Genomic DNA, 16570 nt, shown 5'->3' with positions numbered 1-16570 from the left:
TAATCTCTTCGGAGGTTCATTAACAGGGCATTACATCTCTCTCATGCCAAAAATAACTTCTTGTTTGACACCTCTTTTCATTAGTGGACTTAATTCTCATTTTTGGACAAAATGATTAAGTAATGGAAAGGTAAGATGAAAAAGGCTAACAAAAGGCTAAAATCAATCAAACTGACGTAAAAAAGATTAATAAAATGGGTTGGATTCGGCCGAACGTTATGTCGAGTCCATCGCGTCAAGAGTCATCACATATCAATTCATGGTGTCTTGATGAATCTTGAGGCATGTCTACTTCTCTCTTTGAACATTGCATTTTGAGAGGAGAAAAGGGTGGTTGTCTTTCATTGCATTTATTAATTTTGTCCAAATCGTGTCCGAACTCGTCAAGCCATCAATGTGCTTGTTAATAATTTTGGAGCCGAATCTGTTCTTCTCTTGAAGTTCCCCATGATAAAGAAGAGCGGAAGGGACAAACATGGTTTAAAGTTGCTTTGTCTACACTGTTTTCACCCCAGAGCACAAAAATAGGTTTTGCATGAAATTAGGGCACGACCGGCCTTGTTTGGACCCGGCCAGGCCTCATTGGGGGCCGACAAAGCTCCAATGTGTGGTACACAGAGCAGTGGCTGAGGGTGAACATAGGGCAGTTTCCCAACAAGGCAAACAGAGCAGTTTCTGAGGAACATTAAGTGCAATCATTGGTTTATTTATTGGATTGTTGTAATAACTTAGATTAGCAAGTGTAGTTGATTAATTTCATTTGGTTTGTAATAGCTAGTTAATTTGGTAATTAGCTTGGACACTCATTCAGACCCTCTTGCATGAAGGCAAAACATGTAATAAGTGTGTATGCCTTCCAATCCCATTTCTTTCTCCCTTTTATTTACTTACTTATGATGGTAGCAAAGAGTATCATGTTTCCTTAGCATTTTCCACGATTTGCATCCATTCGTCTTGCATGCATCAAAGCTCGATTCATTATTCTAAACAAAGCATTGTTATTGTTTAAACTCTTTGAAAACATGTTTAAACCGCATGCTATCACATTGGTTCATATGCCATACTAGTAGCCAAGCCTATGATTGCATATTGCATGTGTTGCATTAGTCACTTGCATATTAGAGCATGCATTTTTCTAATTGTTTTATTTCTTTTGGCTTGCCTTAGAGTACTAGGTAAGCATTTATTGCTTTAGCATATTGCATGCGTGTGATTGTTGCCATGTCAAGCATGATTACCATGAGGCTAAGTGCTTAAATGATATACCTATTTTGAATGCCTATGGAAGAAGGCTAATTGCTTAAATTAGGGTATTTGATGAATAAACATATGACATCACTTTTTCAAGTGGTACATATTCAAAACAATTTTCAAACAAACACAGAATCAAATGTTTCAATTTTTGCAAATTAGTCTATACTCGTGTGCGTCACATAGTAAGATAGCCTAATAAATCAGAACAAGAATATATGATGTAAATAAGAATCACATAATGATTAGTAGAGGTCGATCTTTGATCGGGCGAGTGGGTTGCTCAATTCATGACCTTCCCCTCTCATACCTAAGTTCCCGAACCGAGACACTTTGGTGATGACAGATAAGTGGCCTTTGGCGCGAGTCTCGTGTTTCCTAAATTTTTCAAAATATTTAGGTGGCGACTCTGTAATCTGACAAAGCAGTCCACTTTTGGCATTTGATTCAAATCGATTTTCCAAAAGAATTGCCAGATTTGGACTCTTTTTGTGTTTTCACTGTTTCACATTGCACTTATGAAATCAGATTCAGAACCACAGGAGTCCAAACTGTAGGGCCTAGTCTTATCCGAAAAGAGCACAAAATTATTATAAGTTATCACATTATTTTTTCTATTTTTCTATATATTTTTTCATAAAAAATTAAAAAATTACTAAAATTGTCTATTCGCAAATGAGACTTAAGTGATGGAGTTTCTCTCTCTCTTTCTCCATATATTTCTTTGCTTTCGTAAATTGTTTTTGTAATTTAATAATAGATCATAAATGAATAGGTTTTATTAGGGTGTTCGTAAGTCGGGTTGGACCTGATAACCTCTCGTCTACCATCCATTCAAATTTAGATGAATTGAAAAGAAGACATCTGCACTCGTTTACTCAGACTATCAAAATTATTTATTCTATAATAAATTGATTTGGACCATTTAATTTTAAGAAGTCAAATGAATACTTGTCCAGCCCTAATCTCACTAGGCTTTGTTTGAAAATAAATTATTTTAATAATTTTCAAATTTTTTATAAAAAAATTTGTTAAAAAATAAAAAAATAATATAATAATTTATAATAATTTTTTAACCAAAATTGAAAATTATCAAACGATTGTTTCAATAATGTGAGAGAGGTGTGATCAGTGTTACCTTGTGTTGGGTTCGGTCATTAAGAGTGCATTCACATGGAATGGAATGGGATTGCACCATTGGGTTTTGCAGATCCATTGGGTTCTGCAGATAAGCCACCAACCACGCAAGGCCTCCTGGCATCCTATTTGGTGGCCCTCCACGTGGGTCCCCACACGCTTCCCTTCCTTTCCTTGCTACTTCTAACAATTATGTGCCGTTTGGCACCGCTTTATTTTCAGTTTAAGTCAATTTATAATTTAAAATAAGTTATTTTTATAAATTTGATGTAATTTAATGGTGTAGATTATAATTTTTTATAAGTTAATTTTCAGCTTTTTCTTTGAGTAGGTGAGGAACTGTTTTTCCATTTTAACTTAAACGGAAAGCTAAAAATTGAGAGGCAAAATTACTTAAATGCTCCTTGTCTATTTCAACTATTACCAAAAACGCAAGTATATAAACTCCCTTTCTCAAAATACTATTCATTTGCTCGCTAGAGAGAGAGAGAGGCGATTTTCGACGAACAAACCAGGACTTTCTCTCTCACGAACCACTATCTCTTATCTCTTCTCTCTTTCTCTCTCTTCACGATCTCTCTTTTTTCTCTCTCTCTCTCTCTCTCTTTCTCACGATCTGCTCCGTCATCACCTCCCATCACCATCGCCATCGCAACATAACCACTACCACCTCTCTCTCTCTCTCTCTCTCTCTCTCCGGTTGCGTTGTTTTCCGGCGCTGTTTGCCACTATCAGGATTGACCGTTGCTCTCTCTTTCTGTCTCTCTTTGCAATCGCGATTGCGATCTCAAACCCTAATCACCACTATCCCTCTCTCTCTCTCTCTCTCTCTTGATCTGCATTGTTCTCTGGCGTTGAAACCCTAGCCTCCGGCGGCGGTTAATAAATTAATAAAATAATATGTAATAAATTAATAAATTAAACAAAATTAACAAAAAGAAAGAAGAGGCGAAAAAAATGAAGAAAAAGAAAAAAAATCAACAAATTTTATATTGGTACCAATATTATTTGGTATTAATTATTAATAAATTAATATTGTATATTTTTGTAATGAATTAATTATTAATTGATACTAATTAATAACAACTGTTGATTATTAATATTAATTGAGACTATTAAAAATTAATTATTAATATTAATTTATACTAATTGATAATTTTAGTATTAATTGAGACTAATTAAGCCATTAATTTATACTAATTAATTTATAAAAAGCTATTTTACAACTTCTCAACCAAATACTACTCTGCTGCTTAAATTTATAATCTCACAGCTGTACCAAACAGGTTAACAGCTTATGTTCACAACTATAAATCATAATCTGTTAAGTTATAATGTATAATCATTTTTTCACAGCTCTACCAAACGGAGCCTATATATGTGATGTATTCTCTTTTCTTTTCTATTCTTTTTTCAAATTACAAAAAAATAAAATATATTATAATATTAAAAAAATAATTACAAATTTATAAAAAATATTTTCAATTCAAGTCTCACTTTTTTTTTTTTTTTTTTTTTTTTGATCGGAGGTGCGAGTTTTGAGACTTGCACTCAACATTAACCAGACTTGCACTAAAAATAAAAATTAAAAAAAAATCATTTATTTGTAGTTTTTTTTTTTTTTTTTTTTTTTTTTTTTGTCCTTTTTCAAATGACATGAATTTTTTAAGTTTCTAACATTACTCTTTCTCAAACAAAAGTGTTAAAAACTCCAAAAATTCTACTAAAAGTTCAACTAAATGTCTTGCATGTAAAACATTTGGTAGTGAGTCCCACACCCATATGAGATATTTGATAGAAATTTTAGGGTCTCTAACATTATTTGTTTGGGAAAAATTAAAGTGCAATAGTCTTAAAATCTAAAAGGATGATAAAAGATGAACAGTAACTTTGTTTGAAAATATTTTTTAGTTTAAAAATTAAAAAATCATTAAAAATTTAAAACAAGAACAAAAATATCAAAAAATTAAAATTTTCATTTTCACTCTATTTTTTATATATTTTTTTTGTAAAAAGTCAAAAATTTATCCCAAATATACTAATTTTTTTTATCTCATATTTTGGTTAAAAAATTAAAAAATTACTAAAATAGTTTGTTCTTAAACGAGTTAATCTCTAGATTGTTTGGTTTGAAATTTTAAAAAATGGTTTTCTGAATTTTTAATTTACATTTTTGTATTTATAATTTTTTATAAATATTTTAATCATTTTTTTTAACTTTTTAGATCTACTTAATCTTGATATACTTAAAAAGTAAAAAATTTATACAAAAATCTTTTAAAATATTCATTAAATACAACAACAAGATACAAAAATATATTTAGTTTCCATTTTTTTTTTTTTTACCCTTTTTGTATTTGGTGAATTTTTTAAAGTTCTTTTTCACAAATATTATTTTTTAAGTGTATCCAGATTAGATGTTTTTAAAAAATAAAAAGTTTACGTAATTTTTTTTTTAAAAAAAATCACTAAAAAAAATACACAAAAAAATAATAAACTTTTTAATTTTCTAAAAACTGTTAAACCAAGCATGTTCCCAAACACTCATATGTGTTGAATTATAGGATCTTGAATTTCGAGAATTACAAAACATCATCTATTAATTGAATCTTAAGGTACAAAATGAATGTGGATAGTTTAGGAAAGGAACATAGTATCGGTGAGATATAAAAATAAAATAAAATAAGTATTGTAATTACACATACATTTAAAAGTGTAAAATTTATGTAATTCATTAAAGTCACGATCACTACAATTTTACTGTGATCTAGAAATAGTTAAAAATGAAATAAGAGATAGTCACCCTCCTAACTACATACATATATATATATATATATAAAATTAGGGCTACACATATCATGGTAGTGTGGATATTATAAATATTGGACATTAATCACTTGAATGTGAATTTAATTTTTGGTATTTTAACCCTTACGACATGTTGTTCTAACTCTATGTACATGTAGTTGAGAGGGAGCCTATTATCTTTGTATTTCTTATAACATTTTTTTATTACTAGTGATGGTATACACGTTCGTTGCACGTGATATTTTTAATTATATTTTTGAAATAGAATACTTTATAATAATATAAAGGAAATAGAAATTAAAAAAAATAGTATTTCATAGTAAATTTATAAACTATGTGGATTTATCAACCAAACACAAAAATAGTACTTCATACTAGATGAGAAAAGTGAGAGGTTCAGTATTAGAAAATTATAGAACCATTGATATAAAGCAAACTGATGATGTACAAATATGATTTGGCTGATGAATAACTAAGTAGAAATTGTAAAAAAGAAGAAACTTATATCCATAATTTATCGAGAATCTTGATAAATGATCTAGATTCAATTCTTAAATGATGAGTTATACTTTTAAAATAAATCTCAACCACATATGTATTTTCTAGATAAATTTTCCATAAAAAATTTGAATTTGTAAATGTCCTCCTAACAAAGACAAATATGTGTTATCAAAAAATGATTAGATTCTCTCTTATGTAGTAAACATAAGTAAAAGTTGAATATGTGAAAAACAACAAAAAAAAACTACACCTTGTATAGATGGTAAAGTGTCTCTCAGTGAATAGATATGTCTATTCAATTTAATTTTGTAATGATTTGTGGGAACATGACCATTTGGTCTATATTATAAAAAATATTAATTTTTAACTTTTAAAATTAAAGTTGAGTTTAAATTTGAGAGAACTTGACGGTGTCATGGGGCTCACTAAAAGTTCTATTTCGATGATTTGAACTATTTATTTTGTAGAACCCTTGGTATATATCATTCATATAAAAAAATTAGATTAATCTGATAAGTATAGCATTTTTATTTTGTCACATGGTTATGAAAAAATAGATGGCAAATATATTTTTAAAAATAAACTATTGTAACGCCCCCAAAATAATACAATAAGGATAACTCATATGCGAAATAAATATGAGAAACAGTATACTTTCATATATCAGAGTTCAATGTTTAACAACCATTTAAATGCCATGTAGGCTTACATCTTTCCAAGTCATTGCTTGGTTACACAATTTGAGTCTCGCTCATTACATCTTAAGCCCTTGGCTTCACAAATAACAAACATACACACATAAGGCATAATTAAGAAGCTCTTGCTTCCCCAAAGTCCATCCATGCTATTGTCTTGGAGGTAACATCTCACATGCACCTGAAAATGATATTCCCGTATAGGGTGAGCCAATAGCCCAGTAGAGATAATCTATCACAATATATGAGGTTTAGCAAAGGTATAAATACCACGTGCATAAACAATTTCGATACAAAATTATCCACAAGGCCTGCATATTCATATGCCACTAAAACCTAACCTTATTTCCATTTTCCTTCAATTCATTTCCAATTCATATATGCTACTTGTAGACGTCCCCGAACGTCCCGGGAGGGAAATCCCCTCCCGTTTTGTTCATTTGAGGTTCACTACAGTTCAGGACTCAAAGTCACGGTCCTGTATCTAATCTCGCAGAGTGCAATGCATGACCGATGAATCATCAAAGAGTCCAAATCCGGCAAATCGTTTTTGAAAATAGATTTTTTGAAAGAAGTGCTAAACGTGGACTGCTTTGCCAGATACAGAGTCGCCGCCTAAATATTTTATTTTGGAAAATTTAGGAAACCCTGACTCGTTGCCTAAGGCTACGTGTCCGTCATCACCAAAGTTGCCTCGGCTCGGGAACTTGGGTACGATTGGGGAAGGTCAGCTATGAGCACCCCCTCTCGCCCGATCAAAGATCGGCCTCTACTAACCATGATATCGAGTTTTGAAAACATTATGCGTTCTTATTCCGATTAATTAGCTAGAATTACTATGTGATGCATACAGCATACAAGTATAGACTAGATCGCCTAATTTGGAACAAAGCATTGCATATCTGTTTGTTTGGAAATGTTTGAAGTTTGCTACTCGCAAGTAGGCTAAAATGCGGATTTCAATGAATTATCCCAATTCAAGTAATCCAACCTTCACCCGCAGGCATTCAGGCAGGTATATCACATAAGCATATAGCCACATGTTAAGCATGTTGTCATGTTAACAATCACACTCATGCGAGATGCTAAAGCATAAATACTTACAGTGTACTCAGAGCCAAAACAAAGAACTTGTTAGTAATCAAATGTATGATCCAAGTCCATGTTAGAATGGCTACTGCATCGCAGGCAAAATGCAACTAGAATAGGCTCGGCTAATCTATGGATGGCATGTGAAATGCAACAGATAATATGTATTCAAATTGGAATTGAAATACTATGCAGTTAGTATGATGCGCCGAGCCCGGTACATGCAATACAGATGAATTATGCAAACATGCAAGTATAAGTATGCTAATTGAAATATGCCCTAAATCTAACCATTGTAAGCGGCTAAATAAAAGGGAGAAAGAAATGGGGTTGGAAGACATGCATCACACACACGCACACTTATTACAATTGCGCCCTCACTCGGAAGGTCCGAATGAATAATACAAGCCACCTAATTAACTAACTCACAAGCTAATTAATTATTACAGAACCGAATTGAATAACTAGCTACAACTAATTATTACACAACTTAATCAATTAACAAATTAATTAAACTACAAATGAAAGACAACAAACAAATAGGGAAAGCAGTAAACGGTGCTATTCCAGCTCTGTTTGAAGAAGAGGGAGATGCGTGCTCGCTTTGGAAGGCCTTCTGGTTGCTCTTTAGAGGCTCTGTTTGCAGGGTGTCTTCCAGTGCTTGTTGCTGGACCTTACCAAAACACTGCAGGGGAAGTCACCAGTGGCCTGCCAGCCATGGAAGGATCACTGCCGGCCAAAGGTGGTCCATTGCCAGCTAAGGGTGGCACACTGCCGGCCATCAGTGACAGGCTGTCGGCCACTGGTGTGCTGTGACACCAAACTGCAACGAAGCACAAAATAGAGAAAATGGAGGGTTTTCCAAGGACATGTACGCACCATGGCACTCCAAATCACCTCAAAACATCAAGGGAGAGGCCTAGTCGGATCCACGACCATCAATTACGCATCCCGATGCATGATGGCCAAAGATCCAACTTGTGCCAATCAATATGAAAATGAATGCACATATAAAGCAAGTAAAGCCTAGAACTCTATCATGAATCATCAAGAGCTTCGGCGACCGAGAATTGAGACATGTTCCATTACTTGAAGTACGAAACGCCCCTCATTCCTCGTGCTCGGATTAACACTTAATCTAAGCAATACAACACATAAGCATGGAAAACATGCAACATGACCTAAATGTGCAAACATGAAACTGAACCAAGCATGCAACAAGCATATAAGCATGATGTGAGGTGATGACCTTGGACAACATGACAAAATGCAACGTGAACATGTGAGCATGCAAGGTATGCAAAGCTAAACAAGTATGCAACAACGTACGAAATGAAACAAGCATGCGGCAACATGGTAAGATGGGCTTACACCAAAGATGGACGGCTCTCAACTAGGTCCAAATCAGTAGCCAAAGCGATGAATTAAGCCAAACAACACACTCAAGCATGCGAAATGCGAAAGGTTCATCAAAGGGGCCTAAAAGGGGGAACTCTCAAAAGTGCCTAAGAAGTGACAAATGTGCAAGTGCAACAACACTTTATACCCTGAAATGAGATGATAAATGATGCCAAATCATTTAAATAGCTCAAGGATAGCATGCGCGAATCACTGAAACACGAAGCTTGCAAGGCCAATTACACTACAGCTACACAAAGCACGAAGGATATGGCAAGGGCAACCCAAAATAGTCATAGTACATGTTGATATGAGACTAAAATATGCAAGAAAGTAAGCCAAAGCAAGCTAGCATACAATGCTAAAACATAGGACATGCAAGGCTACAAAAGAGGCAATGCACTGCACCTATTAGAACCAATCATGGCATGACTTGGACAACCAAAAACAGAGTTACATCATGGTATATTAGGACCCAAAATGTACTGAAATGATGAGCCAAAAACTTAGGCTAAGTGGCATGCTCAAAAGTCCATTCTTGAGGCATAAAGCACAAGCTATACAAAGCAGTCAAGGCATGTCAAATGAAAGTGTATGACAACATTTCATGGATTGAAATAGCATATGGAATGAGGGCAAAGCATGCAAACATCACATGTATGGCGTGGTAGGGGCCTCAAAACCCAAGACTAGCCTAAGCATTTACACTATAGCTATACAAAGCATGAGTGGTATGGACATGGCAGCCTAAAACAGTCCTAGAACACTTCAAAATAAGCATAAAATCAAGTTTGAGCAAAGCCAAAATATGCTAGTATGATGAGTCAAAACATCATGCACAAAGGGCTAGTAAACATGATTTGTTCTACACGTATATAGAGCATGCAAAGGATGATTAAACCAACTATGGATAGGGTCATAACATGCCAAATGATGAGCAAATACATGCTAGAATGTAAACCAAACAAGCTAAAATGACATGGCAAAGCATGGAGCATATGAAGCTAGTTTAGGGGATTTACACTACAAGTGCATCATGCAAGCATGGGGTAACAAAACCAACCCAAAACAGGTTCATGGCATGGTAAAAAATCACCAAAAATGGACTAAAATGGACTCAACAAAAGCCAAGCACACATGCTACTTTGATGAGCTATGGATGGAGTTACACTACACATACTATATGCATGCAAAATATGACCAAACCAGCCATGGACAGGGCCAAGGAAGGTCCTAAAAGTCACAAAAATAGGCCTGAACCAAGCCTAAAAAATACATAGAAGGATGGTCCTTTGGAAGGCCAAAAATGCAAACAAAGAGGAACACAAAGAGAGGGGGCTACCCCCTCTGATTAAGGACCTCAAAATCACACCTTTACCACTAAAAATCCACTGGATTTCAGTGGTAGGAAGGCCAAACCAAGGCTAGCTCGGAGGCTCCAAGATATGGCTTAAAACAAAGCCAAACAAAGCATGCAAGGGGGCTACACACCCCAAACAGCAAAGTGACCTTAACCAATCTTAAAAAGCACTTAAAAACAAAACTTTTTCCAATTATAAACAAAGCCTAAATCAATATGCAAAGAGGGCTAAAGCAAGGTGCAAGAAAGTGCAAAAATGGGGGAAATGCTCACCCTTGAAGACCCTTTTCGAAACCAGCAACTTCAAGGGGTGAAAACCAGTTTTTAGAGCTTAAGAATCCTTCCCAAGAAGCTTAGTCCAATGGTGGTGGTGTATCTCTATGGGTTGTAGTGTAAAAGTGCAAGGAAATCCAACTTCAAAGCACAAAACACACACAATATAGAGAGAAAGAGAAGTTTTTCTCTTCAAAGTTGCAGAACCTCTGTCAAAGAGGATGGCATCCTCTTTATATAGAAGGATGAAAAGGCAAAGCTTCTTCAAGAAGCTTTGCAAGGGCTTCATCCCTCCATACACGTGTATGGAGGGGAGCAAATGAAAATCCAGCTGGCTCAAAAGATCTGGAGGAAAACCAGCTGAAATAGGGGGGGTGCCAGCCATCAGCAATGGCCGGCAGTGGCTCACTGATGGCTGGCAGGGCTTCACCAATGGCCGGCAGGATCAAAGAAATGGCTGGCAGTTCCATACCATGGCCGGCAGTGCACCAAAAGGGTCACTCTAAAAGGACCTAGCCAAGGTCCAAAAAAGGGCCAAAAAGGATACAAGGTCCGGGAAGCTCGAACCGGTGACGTTGCGCCATGACAGTCGAGTACTCGGCGAGCAGTCGAACTAGTTGTTGGGTGTACCTGCAAGCACAACCAAGTCCCGAGGACGGTCAAAAATGGGGTGTCTACACTACTCAATTCATGAGTTAAATTCATTATCTTTCTACCATCAAAATGAGACTACAACTCAATGGTTCTCCAACTATGCAAAACACACATTAACACTTCAAACTTGCCATTTTACAGATATTTCGTCCGAAGGAACCGGCACCCATTTATATATGAAATTTCGGGTCTTTCACCCAGGACACTCTGGCCAACTTGTTTAAAATGGAGCCCATCCCCTTTCTCCTCCCAAACAAATATACATGTGCAATGTATTTATAAACGTAATCACATATGGAGTACATCCCATTTCTCCTCCAAATAAACATACATATATAATGTATTTATAAACATAATCACATGTGGAGTACATCCCCTTTCTCCTCCCAATAAATATACATATACAACGTATTTATAACATGGTCATATTCAATGACACCAACAATGAACTAGCACTAATCGCCTAATCCTGATGCAATTTCTACAACAATCATAGTTATCCTCCACCGATAGCCCAATACAATTATTTCTAAAGAGATGTTCAATCTCAAAGAAAATATTTTATCCAAAACTTACATAGGTGAGATAATACATATCCAATATCACCATCTATACCCATAACCTTCCAATTTCACATTTTCAATGTTAATTCCCAATTATTTATACAAAATAATAATTTAATAAAAAATTAGGGCAGAATCCCCCTTTTTCCAAATATCAACCCAAACACCAAAATCAACTATTTCGACACAACATGATCTATTATTCAGGCTTCATATTCATTTACCTCATATTCATCAAAACCCCTCTTTTCATTTCACCCCCAAATCCTAGATTTTGTCCAAACCACAACCAAAATCTCATCATCTACACACAATAGCAAATAACTAAGCTAAAAACCATATTAGAGTGTAGAAATTCCCTACCTCAAGTGTAGAAGAAGAAAAGAGTCAAAACCCCAAAATCAACAATAATGAAATTCGATCTCCACTGCACACAATGAAGCCCTCGAGAAGTTACACAACTTTGGCGAACGAACTATGGCCAAAATCTCATTGGATTTGGAGAAATCAAAGGAAGAAGATGGTTTCTAGAGAGAGAGGCTCTAGATCTGGATATTTCTGAGTTTTAGAGAGAGAGAGAGGGGATTGCAAAAAGTGATTTGAAAAGCTACATTCGCGACCTGATAAAGCATGGTCCGCTCGAGCGTGAAATACGCTCTCCCAGTATTTTTGCAGACACAGGTCAAAGTGCAGGAACCAAACATTCTCTGCTCGAGTGAGGAAATGGACGCTCAAGCGAACAAGCAACTTCGAATGCATTTTTCCTTTTTGCTTCGAGGGGCGCTACCCCTCGACCCCCGCGAGCTGATCGGGTAGCTCGACCCCCGACTGTCCCAGTCGAAGTGGCAAAACGTGAAAGATGGATTGAAACCGAGATTGCTATAACCTCCCCACCTTAGGAAATTTCTTCCCTGAAATTACAAATCAGGCTCTAAATCATCATTGAACTATTCTCAACCATGTTATTCCCACCAGTTCAACACCATGACCCATTCTCCGGTCATCTATTCACACCGACTCGATTCACAAGTCCCAAATTAAAATGAAATTTTCAATTTTCCCAAAACATTTACAACGTTTAACCAAAGTCCAAATTTTCAAAAATCGTACATAGCATATACAATGCTTTCGAAAATGATACAACATTATCAATATTCCAAATTCTCAAAACATAAGCAATGTTTATGTTGAATCCATGTTCTTCCCAAACAACTATAACATATACAATGTTTTCATAAGTTAAAACATATACAATGCTTAGACTTTTCATTAATGCAATAAATTCTCAATACATGCTCATTTATCAACAAACAAATCCGGATATTTCTCTCGGACTTCTAATTCACTTTCCCAAGTCGCTTCCTCGACTCCATGATGTTTCCACAATACTTTTACCAAGGGAATTGTCTTGCCTCGCAAAACTTGATCCCGTCTATCCAAGACTCTTATCGATCTCTCCTCATACGAGGCATTCTCATCTACCCCTAAGTCGGCCCAATCCAACACGTGCAATGGATCCGGCTCATATTTCCGAAGCATACAAATATGAAACACGTCATGAACTCCGGAAATTTGTGGCGGTAACGCTAAACAATAAGCAACCTCTCCAATTCGCTGAAGGATCTCAAAAGGGCCAATAAACTGAGGGGACAACTTCCCACTCTTCCCAAACCTCATCAAACCCCGTCTAGGTGATATCTTCAAAAAGACATGATCTCCCACCTCAAAAGACAAAGGTCTCCTCCTACGGTCGGCATAACTTTTCTGGCGACTTTGAGTCGTAGCTAGCCTCTTACGAATAAGTGTCACTTTCTCTGTTATTTCTCGAACCAAATCTGGACCTAACAAAGGTGCATCACCCACCTCGGCCCAACACACCGGGGATCTACACTGTTGACCATACAAGGCCTCAAACGGTGCCATGCCAATACTCGATTGGAAACTATTGGTATAGGCAAATTCCACTAAGGGAAAATGCCTTTCCCATGAACCCTTAAAATCAAGGACACAGCCTCTAAGCATATTCTCAAGGATCTTAATGGTACGCTCGGACTGCCCGTCAGTCTGAGAATGATACGTAGTACTAAAAGTCAATCTAGTGCCCAAGGCACTCTGCAAACTCTTCCACAATAGAGCAGTGAAACGCGGGTTTCTATCCGAAACAATCGTCACAGGTACCCCGTGCAACCTCACTATGTTCCTAATGTACAAGTCGGCAAGACAATCTACCAAGTCACCTATGCGCATGGGAATAAAATGCGCCGATTTAGTCAAACGGTCAACTACCATGCAAATGGCATCATTACCCCGTTGAGTTCTCGGAAGACCCACAACGAAGTTCATCGTAACATGCTCCCACTTCCACTCAGCTATAGGTAAGGGTTGCAACAAACCCGCTGGCCTTTGATGCTCGGCCTTCACTTGTTAAAAAGTAAGGCACTTTGATACAAACACAGCCACATCATTTTTCATACCTCTCCACCAAAACTGGCGACTAAGATCATGATACATCTTTGTGCCTCCCGGATGCACCGCAAGGCGCGAATAGTGAAACTGTCGGAGTACTTCCTCTCGGCAAGACTCCGATACAAACAAGCGATCACAGTATCTCACACTCAGGTCGGGATACACAGTCAAACCTCTTTCTACTTTTCCATTGAAAATCTTCTCTCGGAATGATTCCACTTCAAGGTCACACTTTTGCGCTTCCAACACTCGATTCACAAGTGTAGGCTGTGTAACTTCTGAAAACAAAGTCGCAGACTCAACAGACTCGCTGTAGACACCCCATTTTTGACCGTCCTCAAGACTTGGACGTCACCGTTTGAACACACGGTGATCTTCCATGTTTGTGTTCGTTTAGAGTTCCCGGAGGCCTCGGCTCGCGTGCCTTGCCTCAGGATCTCCGAACTCGACCGTCTAGTGTCTGGTTTTGCACCAAACACTTGCATCTTGCCCTTGAGAGGCAGGGTGGGGCTTGTAGACCATCCCTACCCATCACCGGCAGTGGCTAGAGGCCACCGGCTGGTGTCTGCTGCCACCGGCAATATTAGTTTGCCGGCCGGCACTATTTGTTGCCGGTCAGCACTTTTTTGTGCCGGTCGGCACTCCTTTTGGCCAAGATGGCATTTTTGGCCGGCCGATTGCTGTTCATCTGCTTTTACAGATATTTTTAGACAGCTGTCTTGCTTTTGCATCCCTCCATACACGTGTATGGAGGGATCCCCCTCTTGTAAAGCTTGTCTTGTAAGCTTTACAAGAGAGATAGAGAGGGCTCTCTTAAAAAAAAGAAAAGGAGAGGGTTTTAGATATTTTTGGAGAGCAAGAACAGCCATGGTTGAGCTCTGGTTCTAGGGTTAGTGTTAGATACACAATCTATCTCTCTTTCCCTCTTATTTGTACACTAGGTGTTTTGTGTCTCACTATTGCACACAAACACCTAGTGTTTCACCTTCCTCTTGGAGCTGAGGTTCTAAAGAGTTTGTTTTGAGATTTTGGTGTTGGATCCAAGCTCAAGGAGGCCATTGGAGCACCATTTGTAAAGGGGTCTTCAAGGGTGAGATTCTAGTCCTTTTTTTCCCCATTTTTGCATTGATTTTATACCTATCTTAGAGCTGTTTTTGTGTTATTGTATAACATAAAAAAGTTCTGTTTTTAGGCCCTCTTTATTGTTTATTAAGAGTGTTTGGTGGTTTGAGGGTTGTTGACCACCCTTAGGCCTCAAAAGGCCTATTTTTGAGCCATTTTGTATTAGCTCCGGGATTTTGGTGTTGAGGTCTCTTCACCACTGAAATCTTGAGGGATTTCAGTGGTGAAGACGATGCTTTGAAGTCCCAAGAAGGGGAGGGCCACCCCCCTCTCCTTGTTGTCCTTGAAAATGGCATGTTTTGGCCTCTTAAGGAAGCCTATGCTTAAGTGTGTGTTGAGCATGTTTGGTTTGTTTTTCATGCTTATATATCCATAATATAACATGATTTCAAGTTGGTTTTGGAACTCCATGCATGCTTAGCATAGTTGCCATGTAATGCCTTGTTTGTGCCTTAATGTGCCTTAGGGTGTTAGCCTTTGTTGGAGCATGTTTTAGGCTTGGTCTTGTGAAGATTATGTGCTTATCTTGCCATGTTTTAGCTCTGTCCATAGTCGTTTGGGTTGATCTTGGCATGCTTGATATAGCTCCTTTGTATTTGGGCTTGTTGGCCTTGAGTATGTGCATGTGTAGCATGCCATCTTTGCATTGTTTTGGTGATTTGGAATCATTCTACATGCCATTTCAGTCCCATTTCCATGCTTGTTTGATTGCCTTGCATGCCTCTTTAATGCTTTGGAAGCTTGTGTAGCATTGCTCCATGTTTTGGTGCCTTTGCATGCCTTTGTTTTTTGAGCCATCTAGATGCCATCTAAGTGGTCTTTTGGGCCTTATGTTATGAGCTAAAAATCTGTTTTAGGTTGTTTAATGCATGCCATGTTTGTTGTGATAAACATGCTTCAAAGCTTCATGACTTGCCTAAAGTACTTAGACCATGCTTACATGCATTTGCTTGTCTTGCTTGATATGATTTGGCATCATTTTATGACATGATTTCAATGCTTATGTTGCATACTAATTACTCTTGTTTGTCCCTTTCAAGTGTGCTTGAATGTTGTTTGATTTGTGCTTAAGTGTTGGTCCTTATGTGCATGTGTGTGTGCATGCCATTTAGCCCTCATTTTATAGCACTTTGGCCACTGTTTTAGGCCCTTTTTAGAGTTGCCTAATTCATGTATAAGTCCATCTTGCCATCCATTTGCATTGCCATATGTATGCTTGTATGCTTGCATAAGCTTGTCACCATGCCATGTTG

Source organism: Camellia sinensis, chromosome 11 (genome assembly GCF_055761805.1).
Source record: "Camellia sinensis isolate YWXY chromosome 11, ASM5576180v1, whole genome shotgun sequence".
Lineage (NCBI taxonomy): Eukaryota > Viridiplantae > Streptophyta > Magnoliopsida > Ericales > Theaceae > Camellia > Camellia sinensis.
Note: the sequence above shows the minus strand (reverse complement) of the source record.